Below are 22190 nucleotides of genomic sequence, written 5' to 3'. Positions count from 1 at the left end.
CTTACGAAGGCCACGCCCACGGCATACACCCAGTCACATCAATGCTCTGACAAGGGGCGGATGTTCGGCTTCCAAGAACGGAGGTCCAGACAGCCTGAACATTTACTGAGTCAACACTGGCGCAAACAACATAAGGGGGGAGCAGGGGATTTATTTTTTCAGTCCCCCTCCTCCGCAACAGCCTCGGAGGGAAAGAAGGCATGACGCATCCCTTCTGGTCCACGTGTCTCCAGTGGGGGTGTGTGGGGGGGCAGGCTTGCCCTTCATGCACAGTTTTGGCATCAGAAGTTTGCAGACCCCTGGATCGTCTCGATAGTATCCACGGGGTACCGCCTACCGATCCCTTCATCTCCTCCCTCCTCCACTCCACTCCCACGGATTGGGACAGCAGCTCTGTTGGTGGAAGTTCAGTCGCTCGTCGGGAGCCAAGCCATGGAAGAAGTCCCAGCCTCTCAGCAAGGATTGTGCTTCTATTCCAGGATGTTCGCCATACAAAAGAACCAGGCTGGCCTGAGAGTTGTGTTGGACCTTTCCACCCTCAACCTCTCCCTCCCTCTTCAAGAATTCAAGATGATTAAGCCAGCACTGATCGCAGAGACATTGTTCAGGGGAGACTGGATGTGCTCCCTGGATCTGAAGGACGCTTATCTACATGTCCTGATTTGGCAGCCACATCGCTCCTTCCTACGATTCAGGGTCATGGGCTGCCACTTCCAATAAAAGGTGCTACACTTCGGTCTCAATTCAGCCCCCAGGGTTTTCATCAGGCTCATGAATGTGGGGTCACCACGTCTACCCGTACCTGGACTACTGGCTCGTCCGGGTGAGGTCTCTGGAGGCGCTTCATCACACTTCCTCCACCCTTATGATCACTCTCCACGAGCTTGGGTTTTCGGTCAACCTCAAGAAGTCTCAACTGCAGAGCCTGATCTTGCTGGGCCTCATATGGGACATGTTCTCCGAGGGGAAAACTCTCTCGGAGCTCAAGATTGCAGCCAAGAGGGCCACTACTCACTTGATCACCTGACAAGTGACCTCGGCCTGGTGGTACCAATGCTTATTAGGCATCATGGCAGCCGTCCTACTGGCCGTACCCTACACAAGACTCAAGATGAGGAGATTGCAGCTGCGCTTCGCAGCCTCATGGAATCAGGAGCGGGGCTCCCAAGTGGAGCTGATCAGCATTCTGCCTTCTCTAAACCCGGACCTCACATGGTGGTCCAGGGACTGCAACCTGCGGACGGCCAGGCCCTTCCGGCAGCTGGCCGTGCAGATCACCATTTCTACGGATTCCTCCCTAGAGGGCTGGGGGGGCCACTTTGGACAACGACATTGTCCACAGAGTCTGGACCCTGCAGGAGCAGGAGTCTCATATCAACTGGCTGGACCTGAAAGCCCTCTGGCTAGCTCTCAAAGCTTTCCTTCCGCTCATTGGGGGCAAGATCGTCCTCACCCAAATGGACAAATCCACCAGCATGTACTATGTCAACAAGCAGGGTGGTACCAGGTCCCCTCCACTGTGCAACCTAGCGGTCGGCGTGTGGGACTGGGCCCTGGAAAACATCTACCTGAGGGCCATCCACATTCCGGGAGAGTCAACCTGGTAGCGGACAGACACAGCAGACTGGGAGCAGATAATTACAAGTGGCAATTGACCGGTCAGGTGCTGCTGGAGATATTCAGTAGATGGGGCGTCCTCGGGTGGATCTCTCTGCCTGCTGGGACAACAAGAAGTACCAGCAGTTTGCGTCCCTGGGTGATGACTTCCAGATACAGTGGAGCGGCATGACAGCGTATGCCTTCCCTCCTACACCCCTGATCCACAGGGTGATCTGCAGGATAAAGGAATCGCGTCACCTCAGCATCATTCTGATAGCTCCTTGGTGACCCGTGAGACCATGGTTCTCGGTGCACCTCAGTCTCTCGGACAGGCCTCCCATTCACCTCCCGCTAGGCCCAGCTCATCTCCTGGTGCAATAGGGGTGCAGGGTCATCCACCCCGCCCCACAGAATTAGCCCTTGCAGCCTGGTTCCTGGGCAGGTCACATTGAAACACCTGGATCTATCACAGGGTAACCTAGAAATCATTCAGGGCACTAGGAGCAAGGCTACTAGGAGCCAGTACAAGAGTAAATGGTCTAGGTTCTCTCACTGGACCGACTCTTAGGAGATCGACCCCCTTAAATGCACGTTGGCTGATGTACTCTCCTTCTCCACACACCTTGCCCACTCAGGCATACAGGTGGATACATGCTGCACCTATCTGGCAGCCATAGGGGCCTACAGAAATTTGCAGGAGGGAGTTTTCTCCTTTTCCAACCCAGTGGTCAAGCGACATTTGGCGGGCCTCGCCAGGCTCTTCCCTCCGATCAAGAAACCACACCCTGTGTGGGACCTCAATGTTGTGTTGGGCGCCTTGGTGCACAAACCATTCCAGCCAATGGCGTCTGCAGACATCAGGCTGGTCACCATTAGAACAGCTCTGTTGGTGGGTCTCACCTCTGTGCACAGAGTCAGTGTGATCCAGGCGCTGGTGGCTTCAGAACCCTATACTTCTTTTCATAAGGATAAGGTGGTCCTGCGAACACACCCTGTGTTCATACCTAAGGTAGGCTCCGCTTTCCATCTGAACGAGGAGATAGTCTTACCTACGCAAGTCAGACACTCAGTTTGTCACCTTCGGGAGAGGGAGTGGCCAAGGCCCGGTTATCAAACATCCAAGGCCTCTGTAGCAAGGTGGATGGTTTCGGCCATCGAGGAGGCCTATGAGGGGCAGCACAAACCACTTCCAGCTAACATGCACTCCAACGCTGTCAGAGCCACGGCCACGGCTGTCGCATTCCAGAAGCAGGTCCCATGGCAGGTCATCAGCAGGACAGCCACCTGGGCCACCCCTTCAGCTTTCTGTAAGCACTACTGTTTGGACGCCGGCTCTAAGTCAGACACGGCTTTCGGACAGGTGGTTCTGAGGAACCTGTTCGCTTAAGGAGTGTCTCCTCTGCAGGCTGGGGGCTACATTCAATTGTAATTGTCCATGCATTATGGAGGAAAGGGGACGGGACGTAAGAGTAATTAATAGTTACTCACTGTATGACTAACATGCTCTTAGTCCCCTTTCCTCCATACGGCCCACCATCCTACACCCCTAATAATACTGGTGTCATTAGGCAATGCTAAATATTGTTGATGTGTCAATGGGGACTGAGGAGTGGTGCCAGTGGGTGGAGTCAGGGCAGCGAATGCTCCCAGGGCCTCGCGCCACTAAATTTTAAAGGGGAAGATGATTTTTTCTGGTGAAAAATGTTCTGTCTCCCGTCTCTAGCAAGGGATGCCCATGCAATATGGAGCAAAGGGGACTATGGATTAAGAGTAGGTTAGTCACTACAGTGAGTAACTATGAATTATTCATCTGTCCTCGTCCTTCATTCACACATCCTCCGCCCTCCCTCTCATTCATTTGTGCAACCTGCCATGGCCCTCTGGGCCGATATTGCAGTGGTAGGCACACTGCTCATGCAACCATGATTTTAGAGTCAACTCCACAGGAGCCTCAAGTGTAAAGTCTGTCTGGTAGCAGGTGATTCATTGCTGTTTGCTTTCTTCTCTTGAAAATGCAGTGCTCGTTTAAACTCCATATTCCTGTAAATCCTGGAACCTGGTCTGTTCAGCATTCATGAATCAGGATCCGCTCTGAAGATCTACTCGGGTCTAATGCACCCTCCCACAACTGGTTAACCACATGCTGCGGTGGTGGTGCACAGTAATAGCAATGAATATCTGGAGCCCCAAGTCCGCCATGTTCCACAGGCAGTTTCAGCTTCCACTTGGCCAAAGCTACCCTGTTGGTCTTATTACCTCAAAGCAATGTGAGTAATGTCACATCAAGGTTCTTAAAAAAACTCAGGAGGTATGAATGCTGGCAACACTTGCATACAATGCAGCAAGTGCAGTAAAATCACCATTTTAGCTGCAGCAATTCTTCCCGTAAGTGACAACAATAAGCTGGGCCATGTGTTGACCATACAGTCCAGCTGCGGTTCTTCTTTTGCACTACTTTCAGATCCGCCTTCTCGATTATACCCAGATATTTGAATGAGTCTGTGGTCACCTTCAGCCTAAAATCATTAAACCCTAGTTTCCTAGAGCCAGGCAAGGTGTGGATAACTGACTTGGACCAATTCATCTTCAACCCAGATACCAGACCAAAGCGTTCGATTTCGTGAGGCATTAGTGGTACAGTGCTTCCTGGGTTCCTTAGGAGCAGCAAGATGTCATTGGCATACAATGAGATTATGTGGCGGTCACCAGCGATGGTTATCCCTAGGTCCGCAAATGTTTTCTCTTACGCTGCACGCCAATGGCTCTATGGTCAGGGCAAATGGCAAGGGGGACAGTGGGCACCCTTGCCATGTGCTCCTCCCAATGCTGATGGGGGCTATGTGATGTCATTGGTCCTGGTTTTGGCGACTGGGCTACTGTACAGCAGTGAAATCCATTTGCGTATCACCGTTCCAAACCCATACTTCTGTAATGCTGAATGCATGCATCCCCATTGTTTCTCTGCGTCCAAACTTGGCAGCATAAAATCACCAGGTGCAGCATTGACTCCATCGAGCACCAAAAATAATCTGCATAGGGTAAGAATGTTTCTGCCAGGAATAAAACATGCCTGGTCATCATCAACCAGATAGGGTGCTACCCTTAGTTTTCTGCCCACCAGAATTTTTCTGATGATCTTCACATCTGTATTTATACGTAATAGGGGCCTGTATGACGCACATTTTTCCTCAGACGTGTGTGGCTTTGACAGCAGTATAGTTTGTGCTTCAGTGAGAGTAGTTGATGATAGTCCCTCTTCGTATACCTGTGTATTTGTATTTATTGTGTTTATATAGCGCTTTACTCCAAAGCGCATTACATTATAACAAGATACATAGAAGATTATAACAGTAGAAGCAATTAACAAAACATGAATCAAACCAACAAAACAGTGTGTCGAGCAAGATTGTGAAGAGATTTAAAGACAAGACAGAGGAAATTAAATTTAAGTTGGGAGTGAAAGGGAAGCCAACCAAGGTAAGAAAGCAAAGCGGAAATGGAGTCGAGAGGAGCAAGGAGACAACGGGTATGAACCGTTATGAACGGTGCCGGTTCATCCGAACTCCCCATCCCATTCAGCCCTTTGGGGCTGAATGGGGATGGGGAGTCCCTTATTACTGACACCCGTGAATGGGCAATTACTGGGTCTGCCAAACTCGGAATGACCCGGTAATTGCCCGTTCACGGGTGCCAGAGTTTTTCGCAGGTTTGGAGGTAGCCTGCCTGTACTACAGGCATGGCTACCTCCATACTCGTAATGAGGCCTATAGTATACAATTCTACCTGCAGGTCGTTCGGCCAAGGAGTTTTGGCCATATTTAGACTTGATATTGCCCACTGAACCTCTTGCACCGTGAACGGATCATCCAGCTGTTGCCGGTCTAACAGGGTCAGCTGCGGTAGCTCTCCCGGCTCTAAGTATTCTGCGATGGACCCTCCAGCCACTCCCCCCGCAGCTTTGTATAGTGCATCTGAAGTGATATTACCCTCTGGCATCTCTATTTGAGTAAAACATTTTCTCTTGCGAGATCTTGTGGTCATCCATGCCAGCGCTTTACCTGCATTATCCCCAAATTCTTGTTGGAATCTAGTGTTCTTGCAATATTCAAACATACTCAACCTCTCCTGCCCTGTGTTTAACTTAATCTGTGCTTGTGCCAATCGGACACAAACCAACGAGTCAGCATGATGTTAGACAAATATATGTGGGTATTGGATGCCCAATTCCCCAACCTCCCTGTTTAGTATGTATCCCACACCCCAGGTCTAGGATAGTAACACCCCCCAGATTGTGACCATAGAGGCCTCCCAAAGCAACCAGCTAGATTCAGCTGTGCCTTTATTTATGTCAAAGAAAGCACAAATTCCCTCTTCTGTCATATGCTTATCTGCCACATCTTGTAACACAGAGGCTTTCCGCATTAGTTTAGAGGTAGGTCGTCCTCTCGATCTAGTAACCACATGTAGGGCAAGTGATCAAAGATCGATCTGTCTGACCAGATGCATTGCCAACGAATATCATGTCAACGCGAAAAAAGGTATTGTGAACCTGCGACTAGAACGAGAAGCCTAGTTTGTCACCATGAAGATTGTACCAAGTGTATCAGTTGAAACGTATCAAAACCTTTTAATGGTTTTCTGGAGGCTAATCCCAGGGGATGGCCCGTTTTCCTGGAACTATCCAGTTTTGTGTCTAGTATGCAATTGAAATCACTGCCACAGATAATTCTAATGCCCAGTTGGTCAAGCAGATGCATGGCCATCCGGTGAAAGAACACTGGCCCGTCTATGTTGGGCGCATATGCGTTCAACAGGAATAGTCTTGCACCCTGCATCTTTCCAGAGACTCCCACAATCCTGCCGGAATCATCCAAAAACTGTTTTATCAGCTCAAACTGTGCTAACCAAATTACTACTCCTCTAGCTGAGGAGATGAATGGTGAGGAAAATAATTGTATTTTTAGTTGAGAACCCAATTTAACATGTTCTGCCCCCATGAGTTGCGTTTGCTGCAATATTTCTATTTCGTGGCGCTTTAGATAAGAACCGACCCTGTGCCTCTTCATCGCACCATTAATGCCCCTAATGTTCCATGTTAATAGCGCCACTCCTCTTACACTGTTAGCCGCCATCACCTTCGATCGCTAAGAACGCCTCTGCCCTGGCACAAGTACGAGACTCGGATATCCCAAAAGGATACCTCAAAAAGGGTGGCCATAGCATAACCCAAAAACATACACAAAACTTCCCCCACCCTCCAGTGCTTTGGTCGCCCAACCATCGAAGCCACAATTACCAGGAGCAAACAAAAAGGGCTGCCCCCATGCCATTCCCAACAAGATATTTTTAAGAAACCAACAATGTGTTTCCTGCAAGGCCAGCTCTCATATCGAGCCATAAGGGAAGCTTATCCCTCAGCCAGATACACTTGGGGACACGACACACGACCGCATGGAGTGCACAAGCACTGGATGGAAAATCTTGTTCTGTCTCTACACGCTACCTGCATACACAGTGCCTCATGCAGAGCATACATTAACCAACACAGACAATGGCCCTCATTACAAGTCAGGCGTTAATGGTTTAACGGCGCCGTTAACCCTTAACGCCTGATTCACACTTTAACGCCTGCTTTTTGCAGGCGTTAAAGTCCAAGGCGCTAAGTGACCTTGGTGCTAATTACGGCACCGTAATTTACGGTGCCGTAATTAGCGCCTTCCCCATCCCCATTATGCCCTATGGGGCAAGAATGGGGAAGGGCAAATGGTGAATGGGGAATTACCACCCCACTCACCTTGGAATGGGGCGGTAATTCCGCCTTCCACCATGGCGGAATCCGGCATGGACCATGGTGCTAATAGCACCATGGCCCATCGCCTGACTTGTAATGAGGGCCAGTGTGTGTTCCAGTTCGCATTGCACTTATTGTGACATAACTGCGTGCTTATAACTATGTTGTCCTAATGCAGTTCTTGGCTCTTTATTTGGGGTAATGCCCCAAGCAGATTACAGTCAATGTCTGCTCTGGAGCGACTCCACAAAATTGATAGTTTCCTTCTGATCAGAAAAAAATGGTCTCTTGCCCTTGATGTTGATTCTCAGTTCGTAATAATACGCATTTCAAGTTCTTTTTGCGTAACAACTTCATGACTCCAGCAAATGTACGTCTCTGTTTCTGTTTCTCTATGCTGTAGTCTGTGAAAAACGCCAGTCTGTTGTCATTGTACAAAATATTGCCATGCTCCTGGGTAGCGGTCAAAAGCTTCACTTTTTTCTTGATAACTGGAGGCATTTTGGATGATAGTTCACAGGGGGTGGGGGGTAAGGAGGGTGTCCGTTATTGGTTGCACCATCTGTTGTGATCCTGCAAAGATCATCCACCTCCGGCAATAGGCTGGGTAGAAACTCCTCAAAGAAGTGTTCCATACCCCCTTTCACAATGCCCTCTGGCAAACCCAGGATGCTCATGTTGTTGCAGCGTGACCGGTCTTCTAAATCCATCATCTTTCACTAGAGCTCTCCACATCTGTTCTTCAGTTGTGCAAGGTCACCGCCAGGCAGTCATAGGTTGCTGACACCCACTGTTCAGCCTCTGCAGCTCTGCTCCTTCAGTTATCAATGTCCTGCCCGATAAATTATATGCTCTGGGACATAGTGTCAACTGTTATACTTTGTTGGACATAAATGGAATTTGCTCCAGATGAACAGAGAAGGAAAACAGAAAATCACCTACCTGAACTGAGTTAACGGAGGGAAATGTCCTGTGGACTGGTGATATCCAGAAATGAATCGCTCTGTGACCTTCCCTGCAGTAATTAGGAATTCCCCTGAAAACCCCTCCGGAGTCCGGCACAGAGGCTTGATCCCCGGGAGGTCCCCAGGGAAACCCTCACAGGGAATAAAACCCTGTGGAGAGCTGCTAGAGAGCGTTGTCTCCCCGAGATGTTCCTGCATGGGATGTGATTCAGCCTTCTGTGGTTGGAGGCTTCTTAGCGAATGTAGCTAAGGACTGGATATGAAGGTAAAGGTTAGAGTAGGATATAAGTTTCTTGTCCTTACAAGCTGTCAGGCCCCTCGTAATTATTGTATGTCTTACCCCCGGTTTGTGGAAAGAAAGGCGTCCTGGGTAATAGATAAAAAGGAGGGAGGAGGCTGTCTGGCATTCCCAAGGAGACGGAATAGATGGGCTAAGGAGAACAGTGTGAATACAAAACAGGATAGATGACGAATAGATAAAAGATTATTAAACAATAGCAACAATCCAAAGGAGCAACAAAGAATGGATTACAAACGTCTACCGGTTTGTGAACAAGGGGAGACACCCTTCGACTGCGCACGGGGGTGTGACTGTAAGCCTGGAGTGTCGTGGTAGGGAAACCACGCTAGAACGAAAGCAAGAAAAAGGAAACAACAGATTACTGCGTACCCTAGACTGCAAATGGAAGGAGTCCGGCGGGGCGTAACGTAAATACCTTGTGAAGTGCGAGGATCCGAATACCAAACCAAAGTGAAACTGGGTTGAAACCGCGCTCCAAAGGGGCGTGGTTTTGATCGTCTGAAATCGGGTAACGTCCCCTCTCGAACTGCCGTAGCGGTCTGCGGATCAAGTATAGAAGGAAGGATTAACAAAGGTAGGAAGAGCGTCAGAAAATGAGTGAAGATTAAGGAATCAGGGATAGGTAAATCACAAACAAACTAACTCATATAGCGCTTGTATACTCCTATGAGAGTAGCAACGCACCGGACTCTTGGTGGATTCTGTTGATAAGCAGCTTGGGAGGATGTGACATCAGCGAGCTGCAGTGTGTTCTGGGAGAGAACATCTAGACTGTTGCGTTTGCAATGATTGCCAACTAGGGCGGCCATGTTGGAATACTCCCGGGAATGGGAATCTGCCTTACAAAACATGACAGTATGCCCCCTCTTAGGACCGCACCCTCCTGGTTTGTCCGGGTGCAATAGATGAAACCTTTTCACTAAACTGGGCGCGTGTACAGCGGATTCAGGTTCCCAGGTCCGATCTGCGGGTGTGTAGCCTTTCCAGTCTGTAAGATATTGTAGATGACCCCGGTGATACAGTGAGCCACATATCTTTGACCTTGAATTCTGGTCCGGATGCGACCACACTGGTGGAGGGTGAGTAGAGGTTTTTGGGTGAAAAGAACTCTGATTGTCTGGTTTTAGTTGTGATACGTGAAACACCGGATGGATACGAGCCCAGGTGCTCGGTAGACGGAGTCTGAAGGAAACTGATCCTATAGCAGCGATCACCTGGAATGGTCCAAAATACCGGGGGGAAAGCGTGATGACAGCCAAACCCAATCCCCTGGTGTGATTACTGGGGCTGGAGACTGGTGACGGTCAGCAAAATGTTTAATTCTTTCCTGAGACTGCCGAAGCACAGTTATAGCTGTGTGATGACCTTGCCTGATTTGGTCCATCAAGCAATCTACATCAGGGAATTTGGACTCTGACTTCTTCAATGTGGGAAAGGATGATGGATTGAACCCATAGGTGCAATGGAATGGAGAAGTACGGATAGCCGAGTGGTATGAGTTGTTGTAAGCATACTCGGCTAAAGGTAGTAGATCCTTCCAGTCATCCTGAGCCGCGGAGACGTAGCTCCTGAGGTATCCTTCCAGTGTTTGGTTGAGCCTTTCTGTCTGGCTGTTGGATTGGTGGTGATAGCCTGAGCTGAGAGCCCGTGAGATTCCAAGGTAACGGCAGACGAGTTTCCAATACTATGAAGTATATTTTGAACCTCTGTCAGAAATGATTGTCTCCGGCAAGCCATGTAAAGTGAATATGTGGTTGATGAAGGTGCGGGCCATCAAGGCAGCAGAAGGCATTCCGGCAAGTGGGATGAAATGCGCCATCTTAGTAAAAGTATCTATAGTTACCATTATGGCAGAACAACCTCTTGATAGTGGTAGGTCCACTATGAAGTCTGTGGATATTATTTGCCATGGTCGAATGGGAAAAGGCATCTTGACTAGAAGTCCTAGGGGGAATTGCCGAGACGTTTTAGTTTGAAGACATATGGGACATGATGTCACATATTCTTTTATGTCCTGCCTCAACGAAGGCCACCAAAAGAAACGAGAAACCAATTCTTGGGTGGAGGCAAATCCCCTGTGTCCAGCTGATTTTGAACTGTGGCACATATTGAGGACTTCTTCCTGAAGTGTTCGTGTTGGAATAAATGCCCTGTGTCCAAAGAAATAACAACCGTCTTCCAAGGTTAAAGCCAGTTGTGTAGACCGCGGTAGTTCTCTTTTAGCCGCCGGAATGAATTGGGATTTCAGACGTGTGAGAAAATCGGGAACTGTGTGTAGTCCCAGAGCCATTTGAGAAAAGATGGGTTCAGACCTGAAAGGGTTGTTCGGAAGCTGTTCCTTACGGGATAGAGCATTGGCCTTTAGATTTTCCTTTCCTGGGATGAATGTAAACGTGATTCGGAATGGTGAAAAAAATGAGCCCATCTGGCTTGACAGCTGTTACATGTCTGGGCATATTGCAGGATCCTGAGGTTGTGATGATCTGTCCGGACTTCCACTGGGAATTTGGCTCCCATTAGTAGATGGCGCCATTCTTCGAAGGCACGTTTGATTGCCAGTAACTCTTTCTCCAGTACTGTATAGTCTAGCTCTGCTGGAACAAGGGTTTTGGATAGGTACGCCAGTGGGCGTTCATGATCTGAGTTGTCTATTTGGAGCAGGACAGCCCCTAGGACATACTGTGAGGCGTCGGTTTCCACCATAAACTGACGGTTTTGATCAGGGATTTACCTCAGCACCAGTATTGTTAAGAGCTCCTTAAGCCTTTTAAACCCTTGGTCTGTGGTTTCTGTCCAGGAAAAGGGGACTCCTTTCTTAAGGAGATTAGTCAAAGGCTGCGTTAGTCTGGAGAATTCAGGTATAAATCGTCAGTATAAGTTAGAAAACCCCACAAAACGTTGAATGTCTTTGCCAGAGACAGGCATTGGCCAGTCCTGAACAGCGGACACCTTATCCGGGTCCATAGCTATCCCCTTTGCGGATAGAACATACCCCAAATAGGTAACCTGGGGTTGATGAAAAGAGCACTTTTCCAGCTTGCAGTATAAATGATTCTGCTGGAGTCGCCGCAGAACCTCTTCCACAGGTTTCTCATGTTCCTGGGCTGTATTAGAATAGACTAAAATGTCATCCAAATAGACAACAACGTTATGGAGGAGTAGGTCGGCGAATAGATGATCCATAAATCGTTGGAAAATAGCAGGAGCGTTTGAGAGACCAAAAGGCATCACCCTGTATCGGAAGTGGCCAAAAGGTGTTCGAAATGCCGTTTTCCACTCATCTCCTGATTTTATTCGTATTAGTTGATAAGCTCCTTTCAAGTCCAATTTTGAATAGATGGTGGCCCCTTTGACGGCCTCCAAGATGTCAGGGATTAAGGGCATTGGATACTTGTCGGGGACTGTGATCTTATTCAGTCCCCGAAAGACTATGCAAGGGCGGAGCTCAGCAGTGTTCTTTTTTGATACAAAGAATAGGGAAGTGGCGGCTGGTGAGGTTGACTCAGTGATCAATCCATTCATTAAATTGATTCGAAGGTAGTCTCGTAAAACCTCCTTTTCGTTGTTTGACAGGATGTAAATCCGACCAAACGGTAGAGGTTGATTTGGAATCAGCTCAATTGCAAAATCATCTCTTCTGTGAGGAGGTAATTGATTGTATTCGGTGGCGGAAAATACCTCTCAGTATTTTTGGTAAGCTTCTGGAAGAGCTGTAACCTGATTTAGGGTTTTAACCCCTGGTGCCCCTGGAGAGTGGACATCGAGTGTACCGATACTTTCTGTTGGTCCCCTATGCAATGTGTCAGGCAATACTCAGACCCTAAGAAAAAAGATCCTGCGGTCCAGTTTATGAATGGATTGTGCTTTTTGAGCCAAGGTAGACCTAAGATGATGGGATGATGAGCCGTTTGGATGATATCTAGGGTGAGGCTCTCCCGATGAGATGCAATGGACATCAACAGAGGGCTGGTCTGGTCTTTGATGGGTCCTGAAACCAATGGACTCCCATCCACGCTTTCCACTGGTATGGATTCTGCTTTGGAGGAACGTGGGATACCATGCGAAGCGGCCCAGTGATCGTCAATGAAGTTCCCTGCAGCTCTGCTGTCGATAAGTGCTGGAATATTCTGTAATAACCTATCTCTGATGGAGAATGAAACCCTCAAGACTACCATGTTGGTATCAGTATGACTGGTGCACATTGAAGAATGAAAGGACTGTGAGGAACCCGGTTCAAGAGTGGGACCCCGGACCGCGGTTCCTCTTACGACCGGGCGCTGGCATTTCCCGAACGCCTAAGCGGCGTGATTCGGCACTCTTGTACAGTATGTGTATTGGCGCCACAGTACATACACAAGCCTAAGGTCTTTCTGCGGTTCTGTTCTTCTGGCGTTAAAGGACCTCTTGAAGGTGACCCCAACTACATAGGTTTATCTGCAGCCTGAGTCCTGGGCGAGGGAGGAAAGGTGGAGGAGAATTGAGGAGCCCGGCCTCTTCTCCTTTCAGACAGTCTCTCCTTCATATGGTAATCTAACTGTAGAACCAGAGCAATGAATTACTTAAGGTTGGTGGGACGTGGTACTCTGGACACTTCGTCCTTCAGGTCTTCAGATAGCCCTCTCCTGAAGATCGTAACCTGTGCATCATCGGACCAGGTGGTCTCACTCGCCATCTGCTTAAATTTGGTAATATAGGTAAGTATATCTAGATTTCCTTGTTTGAAATCAAGGAGGTGCTCTTGTGAAGCCACCCGGATCTCTTGTCGGCCGAACATGGTGTGAATGCTGTTACAGAAGGCCGTATGAGAGTCCAGCATGGGAGTATTGCTGGTAATCAAAGGAGTTGCTAAGGCTGGCTCTGTCATTTGTAAAACCATGTAACCCACGCGGTCTCGATCGGTATGGAAAAATGCCCCCTAGAACGTGAACTGCACGGCACAAGAGTCTAGGAATTCTTTGACCTTATGTGGGTTACCATAAAGCTGACCACCTGGTAAAGGACCAGGAGGGACCTCTGAGCAATGGGGTATGCGAGAGGCTGCAGCCTGCTGGGCAGCCTGTTGGGCTGCCTGCTGTTGGTGCCGTCGCAGGGTGTTATTCTCTTGCTTAAGTTGTTGAACCTCAGTGGTTAATGATTGTACCGCAGCTATTAGCTGCTGGATCTGCTGTTGCTGTGGATTCATCTTCAGGGGTTCTCTGGAACCGACTCTAATCACCTGGAGCTAGTCAGCAAACTGCTAACTACTTTTTTGGGCGTTGCTAACTGTCAACTGTTATACTTTGTTGGACATAAATGGAATTTGCTCCAGATGAACAGAGAAGGAAAACACAAAATCACCTACCTGAACTGAGTTAACTGAGGGAAATGTCCTGTGGACTGGTGATATCCAGAAATTAATCTATCTGTGACCTTTTCTGCAGTAATTAGGAATTCCCCTGAAAACCCCTCCGGAGTCCGGCACAGAGGCTTGATCCCCGGGAGGTCCCCAGGGAAACCCTCACGGGGAATATAACCCTGCTGAGAGCTGCTAGAGAGCGTTGTCTCCCCGAGATGTTCCTGCGCGGGATGTGATTCCGCCTTCTGTGGTTGGAGGCTTCTTAGCGAATGTAGCTAAGGACTGGATATGAAGGTAAAGGTTAGAGTAGGTTAGAGTAGGATATAAGTTTCTTGTCCTTACGAGCTGTCAGACCCCCCATAATTATTGTATGTCTTACCCCCGGTTTGTGGAAAGAAAGGCATCCTGGGTAATAGATATGAAGGAGGGCGGAGGCCGCCTGGGATCCCCAAGGAGACGGAATAGATGGGCTAAGGAGAACAGTGTGAATACGAAACAGGGTAGATGAGGAATAGATAAAAGATAATTAAACAATAGCAACAATCCAAAGGAGCAACAAAGAATGGATTACAACGGCCTACCGGTTTGTGAACAAGGGAAGCCGCCCAGAGACTGCTCACGGGGGTGTGGCTGTAAGCCTGGAGTGTTGTGGTAAGGAAACCGCGCTGGAACGAAAGCAAGAAAAAGGGAACAACAGATTACTGCATACCCTAGACTGCAAATGGAAGGAGGAGTCAGGGGGGGTGTAACGTAAATACCTTGTGAAGTGAGAGGATCCGAATACCAAATCAAAGTGAAACTGGTTTGAAACCGTGCTTCTGTCACGTCTCCCGCACCGAGTGCATCCCCTACAGGTGCTCTTTCTCCGCCCTCAGCCTCCGTCCCTCCCACTACCCCACACACGTACCCTGGCTCACGTAATCCCTTGCATCCCTTCGCCCATCATGGTAGATTGCAGCATGGCAGACCTGGCGTCTATCGCCCCTCCCGTTCTTGGCAGCTGAACTAGAGGATTTCATCTCGCCATAACGCCAAACGCTGCCCACGGAGACCCGCGCGTCACGGATCACATGATTTTCCATCACGCAGCAACGCTTCCGTGTCACGTGACTCCTGACATTGTTTAAAAGGCTTCCGGAAACAAGGAGCGTTGCTTCACAGCTGTTTTCCTCCTGGATCACGTGACGCTTAGTTCTACGGTTTGACTTACGGATTGTTTTCCTCGACCACGCTTTGTTCCACGGATTGCTTTGCCTCACCCTTCTACTATTCGAACTTTGGACCTCCTGTTGCCTGACTACGCTTTGCTCCACGGACTGCTCTGCCTCACCCTGCTACAGTTCGAACTTTGGACTTCCTGTTGCCGAACTACGCTTTGCCCCACGGATTGCTCTGCCTCACCCTTCTACTGTTCGAACTTTGGTCCTCCTGTTGCCTGACCACGGTATCTTCCCTGGATACTCTACGGATCACGTCTCTTTGTCTTGGAACCTGACCTCAGGCCTCCACGCTAGGTGTTTACCTGTCTATACTCCTGACCTCATACAGCTCCTGCCCTGGGGTCCAGTCCCTCCTCACGTCTCTGGGCAACCTTTTCGTACACATAGGTAAGCAGTGCCAAGTTACCTGTGTTCTTGTGTTATTCTTCCTGTTCTGTGCATAACCTCATAATCCTTTGCTTTACAGCGTTCAAGAGGTTCTTCTGGCTGTTCCTGAATCAGGCCCGACGGACTACCACCTGTGGCTTCAAAGACCGCACAGGCAGTATTTCTGGTGTTGTCTGTGTGGTACTTGGGGACGGAGGTATTCATACTCTGCACGACCATCAAGTCCATAACAGCTCCAAAGGGGCGTGGTTTTGATCATCCAAAATCGGGTAACGTCCCCTCTCGAACTGCTGTAGCGGTCTGCGGATCAAGTATAGAAGGAAGGATTAACGAAGGTAGGAAGAGCGTCAGAAAATGAGTCAAGAGTAAGGAAGCAGGGATAGGTAAATCACAAACAAACTCACGTAGCGCTTGTATACTCCTATGAGAGTAGCAACGCACCGGACTCTTGGTGGATTCTGTTGATAAGGTGCTTGGGAGGATGTGACATCAGCGAGCTGCAGTGTGTTCTGGGAGAGAACATCTAGACTGTTGCATTTGCAATGCTCGCCAACTAGGGCAGTCATGTTGGAATACTTCCGGGAATGGGAATCTGCCTTACAAAACATGACACATAGTGCCAATTTGGTCAGAGATGCTTCTGTTGCCCTCCAGGATCAATTGCTTAAGCTCACTATTTGATGGATTATTGGCTCCTGGAGTGCCTCCCCTTGCTCCCACAGCCGAGGTCTCAAATACTCATTGGTAGCACTGTTCTGCCCACAGCAAAGCTTCTTTGAATCGGGTAACTACTTTTCTTCTTGCTGTTTTTTGGCCTGTTTTCCAGGCATCTGATGTGGGCACCACAGGCCTGGTGTCCCCTTGAGGTGGACCGGTGCGCGGCGTCGCCCGTAAGGCCATACCGGCAAGGAATAGCAGCAGTGAGGCTTGTGTAGTTACAGCCACCAGTAGGGGGTCATGTCTGTGTAGCTGTTTCCCATCAGCAGGTCCTCCTGCCAGACTTGGCCCACATTGTGGGATAATTCAACATGGCTCCAGCTGCTGCTTAGGCCCACCTTCCCTCTGGGGGCTCTCAGTGTGTATGATAACCTCAATCTGCGGACCGCACTCACAGATTGCTGGAAGGTTCGCAGGCAGCGCAGCCAGCTGCCCCACCGCAGTTCGCCACTGCGCCAGCCCCTGTGCCTCTCAGATGCTTTATGGTGAAGCAGGTCTCCTGGCTGGCACCGGCACCTCGGCTAGGCCGCCCACAACCCTGATGGTGTCTGCATCATATCTGCAGGTAGCTCACCCAACTGCCTAGCAGCTGTCAGCCGGAGAGCCAGCACCAATCCCTCAGGCGCTCCGGATTGGAGCGAGTTCACCAGCTGGAGCAGGCACCCCCGCAACACTGCCTGCAACTGCTAATGGTGAAATGTTGTGAGAGCCAGCAGGAGGGCCCCTCTGTCAGTGACATCTATCCACCTCGCACCACTGGGGTGCGGCTGCCGAGCTTTGATAGTTCCTGCAACACAGTCGCTGCCACCAGGTGAACGCTGCTGAATTGTGGTATCCCGCAGTTTTTATGCACAATACAGTCTAGCTAATGGCCAATTTACAGGATTAATCAGTATATAGGTAGCGGAGTGATGGTTAGGAGCAGGTACATGGGAGCCATCTTGGCCAGGCCCCCTGAAATATGTGCATATTCTATATCCCTGACATTGAAGAAACAATGAAGTAACTGGGAGGAAACTAACATGGCCAGAACCTATTGGGTATTCTGGAGGTCACTGGGGGGTAAGAGTTAGTGGGTAACATCCTTAGATCCAGAATAACCCTACCCTTCCCCTCGTTTCAGACCAATGCAAATAGCTGCAGAACAATGTAGCACCATTCAATCCTTGACAGAAAATAAGCCAAAGGTCAGCCTTGCCTGTCTTTTTCCCACCTGAGAGTGTCTCTAGGAGACTTCACCCGTCCAGTGACCTTTAAATCTCACTGAGGTATTGGTGTCCCGGGGGAAAAAACTGTTAAGGTGTGACACACCTCTCTTGCACCCTTTCAACTCTGTCTGCATTACCATTGACACAGCCTCCATTTGGCTATCTGTGTTTGTATGCATGAACCATGAAAATGTTTTCACCATACACCAGCCAAAACTATTTGTATTGTTTATTTTATTTAAAATGATATAGTTTAAGTTTAAACTTTTCATTTGTCATTCTTTTGGCTTAAAATCCGCTCAAGATTCCATTCTATTTCATTGATAATTTTATTCATGCTGATTTCATTCAGTCTCTTCTCACTGGTATCTCATCAGGCATCTTCACTGTGTTATTCCAAAACTGGATTATGGTAAAGACCAGTTTTTTTGTATCATTTCCCAGTAAAATCTGATCCCATCTAGTCTCTGGTTCCATCTGTTTTTTTGATATCGTAAAAAAATCTCTAAATAGAGTTCTTTTATCAGTCAGCACTGAGCATCACATTAGGATATGGTGTAACGTTTCTACACTTCCAGGCTGTTGACGAAATCTGCAGTGTTGCTACGTTATTGGAAACATTTTCGTTTTGGCTAATAGTTCTCTTGTCGGGAGTAGATTTAGTCTCAATTTCAAAAATGTATCTCAGATTAGTTGGTCAGGAAAGAGTTCCAAGTAGCTTGGAAGTTGGTTGAGTGCTCTTATCTCCACTTCACAGTTCAAGATCAATTGATATGTTGCTTTTTTCTGTAATGTCTTAATCCAATCGTTGCGTTGGATCTGTCTTTTTGTGTATTGTGGGCAGAATCTCAACATTTCAATCGATATTTCTTCACTCGTCATTTTCGTTTCCATATCTTTTTTCCAAGCATTCAAGGCTGTGTCATTCATTGAGTGTTCCTTCTTACGGAGTATCTCGATTGCAGGTATTTGTTCATCATTCATCACTTTTCGTTACAGGTCCAGTTGTTTCCACAGTACGATTGACTCTAGCACTGGGATGCAACTTCAAACTGAATTCTTGGCATGGGGTATGCTGGTGGTAAAGCCAAGACTTTCATCCAGAAAATAGCTTCATATTTTTGCCACATTGTTGCAAGTTGGTTGTTGATTTCATAGGTCAAAATTGGCATTACTTTTTGTCTGTAATATGCCATGATGGGTTTGAGTGAAAATCTTCCAAATTTGCGATTGAAGTATCTCCCTTGTCTCAATAGTGACTGTGCCTTTGCGTCCAGCTTTTCAGCCCATTCCTTTTCAACTCTTGATTGGTTGATTAAAACTCCTAGATATTTTATTGTTTTAACTACTATGAGTGATTTCCCTTCAAGGGATAGAGTCGGAATTCTCCCTTTTTTGTTTAGCATTTTTGTTAGCATCATGATTTTTACATAACAGGAACTGCATTGATTTTCGGTGGATTAATCATCATATGTTCTTGGAAGTCTGATGTATATAGATTGAAAAGAGTGGCCGCCAAGGGGCAGCCCTGCTTTAGTCCATTCCAAGTCTCTATCAAAGATGTGGTTACTCCCTCTTTTGACAATCGGATTTGAATTTTTGTCTTGGAGTACAGCTGTTTTATCAGAGCTAGTATGGATTGAGGGCAGTTCTATTGCGACATTTTCTCCCAAGCCTTTATCTGCTTACCGTTTCAAAGGCCATCTGCAGATCGACAAACGCTGCAAAGACTTGAGTTTTGGACATGTGGGCTTCTTGTTTAACCACTTAACAGCATTAAGTTCACATTAGTGCCCGCTTTCTGAACAAATCCTTTTTGTTTGACAGCCAGTCTTTTGTTGGTCTTTGCCCATAGGGTCAGTTGTTTTAGCAGAAAGGTGGCAAAGATTTTTCCCAGCGGGTCCAGCAACGCTATGGGACTATAATTAGCTGGATCCTTCCTCTCACCTTGTTTAAAAATAGGTTCAACGTTGCCACCTTCCATGTACTGGGGATATGGTTGCTTTGTACTATTAGCTTGAATATTTGGTTGATAATCTCCGCCCACTCCTCTGGAGCCTGTTTTATGATCACGTTGGATAGCCCATCCGGCCCAAGGGCACGGGAAGGATTCAATTTGTTGATTGTGTTCACAATGTAATTTTTGTCCCATAGGAAGTTCCATTTCTCAGCAACTTCCGGCACATCGTAATTATCGTGGTGATTTATTTTCTTGTATAGGCCAGAGAAATGCTTTATCCAGTTCCGGGATGTCGTGAATCAGGAGATCTTGGCGGTTAAAGTGTGGATTGAGCAATCTCGACAAATCTCTTGAATTCCTGTTTTTGACAGCTTCAATTATGTTTTCTGCATCTGATATGTTACTCTCATGGATTTTAACCAGTTGGTATAACAGCGTTTTCCCTCTTTTATTTGTTGGATTTTGTGTTCACCATTTTGCTTCGTCAGTTCTCTTAATGTTTTGCGCAGTTCTTTTTTTTTTCTCCATGATTTCGATGGTAAAGCAGTGTTTGTGTCTTTGATGTCATTCCTTTTTGATTTCTTGGTTTCCGGTATGGGCATAGCAACCATTCATAATTCAATTTATCTGTTCCTTCTCGGGTGGTGGTCTTAAATTTTGCTGTAATTTGATCTATTTGATTTGGTTTTATTCACAATCTGTTCAGAGTGCCATTTAACTCTAAGGTTGGTAGAAATGTTTCTTAATTGGAATCCATGTTGCAGTCCATGCAATTGTTAGTTTTTGATGGTTGCTATTAGCGGAGTGGGTATTTCCTGTTTTGGTTATCAAATCCATTAATACAAGTGATATATATATATATATATATATATATGTCAATTACAGCTGTTGAGATCCCTCGCCTCCAAGTTGGTATTAATTGATTGTTTTCATTTAAGACTTTGCTGGTCAATACAAAATTTCTATTCGTCATTTCTTTTACCCACCGTTGTGCTCTACTGGTTTAATTGGTGTAATCAAGTGTTTTACCGGCATGGTCAAATAGATGGATGTTAAGGTCGCTGCATGAAATAAATTCTATTTTGTTGTATTTGAGACTTGCTTCATACATCGCCCAAAGCATCATGTCTACAAAGGTTTGTTCATTTATTGCCATGGGATTCCAGTAAAGGTTCAGAATTCCTAATATATTCTTTCTTTGGTTTCTCTTCTGAACTATGTCAGTGTCAGATATTAGCTCCATCCTTTGTATGATGGAGCATTGCGCCAATTGATTCAGGTTTCTCATTTCCAGAATTTTCAAATTTGCGTCAAATTTGATCGTCAACATTCCTGATGATGGTCTGCTTGTTTTCGTTGGATCGCCGGATTCATGTGTGTAATGAATCCGTCCCATACTGGTGGTAAACCAAGCCATGCCATATCTCTTGAAGACATATTATGTGAAATATGTCTAAATCTGGGGAGGCCTGCTGGAAAAGTTGACCATGTGCTCTGGTGTTCCATGAGCATTCTGTGAGTGAAGTGGTCTGCTATTTGGCTGATGGTTATAGGCATCTATGATTTTCTGGATTCTTTTCATTATGATTATCTTCCATGTCTTTCGATATATAGTGTTTTGTAATGTTTGATCTTGCCATATTTCATCGACTGTCATTATTTGTTGTGCTTGTTGCCAAATAATGTGTTTGATGTGGTGTAGATGAGGACATATTACTCAATTCTTCGCTTGTGTATCTTCAAGTGTCAGTATCTTGTCTCTCTTGTTTTGGGGCTTGTGTTCTCCCATAGTCTCTCAATTTGTTCTCTTGCTCTTCTGTGCAGTCGAAGCCCACACAGTACAGATGAGGTTCAATGTCGAAGATAAGGTTCATTATTTGTCTGTTTTTTTAGTTCAATCTCTACTTTGTCTAGCGTATAATCATCCAAGAAATGCACTAGCTTAATATTTTCTGATCCTATTACTTTCAGTTGTGGTATAACATGGAACAACCTTAGAACGTTAGTTCAATTTAAGATCAATGTCTCTGTGGTTGTGTAAATTCGTTCTAGTGTTATTCTGTTCATCATCCTGTGGTTGCATGGAACTGTAAATATCGGTAATTGCAAGTCTCTCTCGGTCCTTGGAGATCTTCTTTCATTCTTGTTTTCCTTTCTCTTACGTTTTGGCGACAGTGGGGGTGACATTGCAACCGTCACTTTATTGACTCGTGCGTTGGGGATCTCAATCCCTGAAGATTCATCTTCGGTTGTGAGGTCTATCACTGTCTCTTGATACTTGTTTGAATAATCTAGATTTATATCAGATATAGCTACACAGGAGAGTTCTACCGATATCGATTCTAACAAAAAATCTTCTTGATAATTATCAATAATTATCAGGGATGAATCGTTTGTGTCTATATCTATTTCACTATCCGAGACTGGACTGTGTCCCATATGTGTCATTAGATTCATCATCTCTACTTGCTGCAACGATTCTTCAGATTATTGTGGTACTAAATATTGAGTGTTATCACGGCTGTCAGTAATTCCCGATTTTTCTTTGTCAGCTTTGCTTCATTGTTTGATGAAAAGATCTTTTTTGGATGTTTGTTTGTGCATTGATCTGCGGCATAGATATTTTGCAAGCCAGTTTGTTTTTTATTGGTTTTTCTCTCCTTGTTTTTTTTCTGTTTAGTTTGGCAACTTACACTTGATTTTTGTA

The sequence above is a fragment of the Ambystoma mexicanum genome, chromosome 5q (genome assembly GCF_040938575.1).
Source record: "Ambystoma mexicanum isolate Mex_15411 chromosome 5q, UKY_AmexF1_1, whole genome shotgun sequence".
In the NCBI taxonomy this organism is placed as follows: Eukaryota; Metazoa; Chordata; class Amphibia; order Caudata; family Ambystomatidae; genus Ambystoma; species Ambystoma mexicanum.
This window is presented reverse-complemented; position numbering follows the sequence as displayed.